A 3,195-nucleotide genomic window follows, 5' to 3' on the forward strand; every position below is an offset into this window, starting at 1 on the left:
CATAGAAATTCTCTCTACTCATACCTTATACCTTGATTGCTATCCTTGGACAAACTAATTGTTAGACAACACACACATTGTTTCCCTATGGATACGATACTCGATAATACTCCAGGTGAAAAGTACTTCGATACCTGTGCGCTTGCAAATTTTGTCTCTAGTGTGCCACCATAGGTGTCAACATGTTTCTAGCACCGTTGCCAGGGAGATGGTTGCTGTGATTTCTTCAAACTAGGTTTGTCCTTATATCTTTTATTTTATTTCTTTTTAAAATGGATAACATTATGCCTATCAATCAATTCGCTGCTCCCATGGGTGCACAACTAGAGCCACCGGAATCTTTGAAACCTATCTTTACACCAGGCTATGAGTTACATCCGAGTTTAATAAATTTGGTCTAGGAACAATCATTCTCAGGAGAAGATGATGAAAACCCATATACCCACCTATGATAGTTTGAACAAACTTGTGCATGCTTGCATATCACAAGTATGTCACATGAAAACTTAAAGTGGAAGCTATTTACATTCTCTTTGATGGGAACAGCTAAACACTGGTACACATGAACCATAGGGAGTGTATGTTGATGGTAGTTAGCAACCATTATAAACTGTCAATATAACATGCAACCAAGGTCTAGGGGTTTAAACTAACAAATTCCACGAGTTTTGGTGAATCTGTATTTTCTGCAGGGTTTATTTAGAAAACCATCAAGGTGGACCTACATGTCATATTTAATCACGCTTATCTACAGCGAAATAGACACTAGAAGACTCGAGACCACTCCGTGCCAAGGTAGAGAGGCAGAGGCTACCAGGTGGGGTCGGCCGGCCACACCTGTAGGCCGGCTGGCCCCTAGGGCCCACTGTCAGCCTTTGCATTGCAATGTCGGTTCTCCATTGCCTCCTAGGTTGCATCAACGACATCCTTTAAGTTGGTTTGATCCAAGGGCTCATGTTGGACGCTTCGACCTATATATACCAGCCCCTGCCACCCCCCTATGCATAACCCCAGTCATCAAGTAATTTGAGAAGACAAAAACCCTAATCATCCTTAGAGGTCCATCATATTCTAGGGCATAGCTAGTTAGGCTAGATCTAGAGGGAGGCAAGCAGGCTTCGCTTGGATTCCAATCGTGTCAAGAGCGTGGTTTGGTATAATCTTTGTACCCCCTCTCTTTTGTATCTTCATTACTTTTATATGCTAGCTACAATTAATATGATAATATTAGTATTCATCTTATTCATGTTCTTTGTTATAATGTTCATGGTCTACTTTGATTATATGCTTAGTATAGTTGGATTATCATCATGTTCATGCATAAGTTTGTATAGCGCTCACTCTAAGGATCCATGGGTGGGTGGTTGACATTGTGTAAGTGTGGTGCTTATACGTTGTTTACGTACGGATACACCCTATATTCCAGTTCATGTGGTAGTTCATGGATGTTACACTCCCATTGAGTCCTTTGTAGTCCACTCTCCCAAATATAGGTGCACGTAGGGTCCGGTTATGAAGGAAGAACAAGCTATGTTCTTAATCTTCCTTAGTAATATCCCTTATGTGTAGATATGACAATGATCTTAACAATGATTACTAGGTACAATTGCACTAATCAATATATGCTTTGACTTGTAATTAAGAATGACTTAGGAATTATTCCTCTAATATTCTACCTGACCATGCTAATGCCATAGAAAAGAGTACTCTGAGTGATTTATCATTATTATTAATTAATACTTATCATATATCGTATCCTATGACTTACCACTGTTATGAGTAGAACATTGGTTATGGTTTATTTCTCCATAAATAGTATAAGTTATCAATACATGTCCGTGCCAGACCTTCCCTATTGTAAAAATATAAATAACAATACCTAGAATACTCTCGGGTGAAGTGCTACAATGGTATATTATCTATACGCTTGTAGATTCCTTTCATATATATATATATATATATTCATATATATTCTTCCTAGTCACATAAATTAATAAAGAAGTGCTTAGTATTATTATAGTAGTAATGCTATGTAGTACCAACAAGCATCTCTGGCATCATCACTAGGGATGACAACCTAGTAAAGTAATGTTAGGAGATATAGGTTTATAATAGGTGGCTATTAAAATAAGTGACAAGTTAATAAATACCAATAAGCATTTATGGTGATTGTTGCCGAGGAAGGTAGCTAGACAAAGGAAGTATTGATAAACATATACTTATTGATGTAATCAAGGAAAACCATTGACCTCTGCTCAAATAGGCTTACCCTTGTTTTATCTACTTGTGTATCTTATGCAGGGTAATGTATGACCAGTTTTGACCTTCTGATGAGCTACGTTGAAGATCTAGAAGCATTACTTAAAAGGACTAAGGCTAAACTCAAGAAAGTTTTAGCTTTAGAGTCAAAAGAGAACCAGATAAGGCAAAGCTTAACACCTGAATTTGAAGCTATGGCTAACAAGACTCTCCATGAATTCTCTGCTCCAACTATGGCCAACATCCATACTAGACCTGACAGTCAATGTCAGAGATAATGGATTCAAGCTCAAGCTAGCCCTTATCAACATAGTGCAAGCAAGCCAATTTTGTGGAAAGGCACATGAAGATGCGAGTGCACATCTCCAACACTTCCTGGAGATCTGTAGCACTTTCACCATCAAAGGAGTAACCCAAGATGCCATATTACTTTGCCTCTTCCCATTCTCACTCTTGGGGAAGGCAAAGCAATGGTTCTAGTGCCAACAAAGATAGAAATACTACATGAGATAACTGCTCCACTGCCTTCCTAGCAAAGTTCTTTCCCACAAGAAAGACCAATTCTCTACGTGGGAGAATCTCAAGCTTTTAGCAACAACATGATGAATCTGTCCTTGAGGCATGGGAACACTTTCAAGATTACATTGTGGCATGTCCTCATCATGGGATGGAGAATTGGCTACTCATGTAGACTTTCTACCATGGGTTGACCAACAGTACTCTTGAGACTATGGATGCTACTGCTAGAGGTGCATTCCTATCACTCACCATACCAGCTGCAATAGCTCTTGTGGAGAAGATGGCCTCCAATCAAGGCTGGAATGAAGAACATATTCAAACCTGCAAGAGAGGTGGAGGTATGCATCAACTCAAGGAGGTAGACATACTATCTACCAAGATGGACCTACTGATGAAGAAGCTTGAAGATCAAGCCAA

At 39.2% G+C, this 3,195-nt stretch overlaps 1 non-coding gene across 1 annotated transcript; it reads right to left on the reverse strand.

The window, feature by feature from the left end:
* Positions 1-2,819: 2,819 nt before the first annotated feature.
* Positions 2,820-2,928, reverse strand: LOC136530016 (small nucleolar RNA R71). The gene has a single exon (XR_010777526.1). It is a non-coding gene; the product is annotated as a small nucleolar RNA R71 (small nucleolar RNA).
* Positions 2,929-3,195: the final 267 nt, after the last annotated feature.

This window comes from Miscanthus floridulus, chromosome 19, assembly GCF_019320115.1.
Source record: "Miscanthus floridulus cultivar M001 chromosome 19, ASM1932011v1, whole genome shotgun sequence".
NCBI classification, from domain to species: Eukaryota; Viridiplantae; Streptophyta; class Magnoliopsida; order Poales; family Poaceae; genus Miscanthus; species Miscanthus floridulus.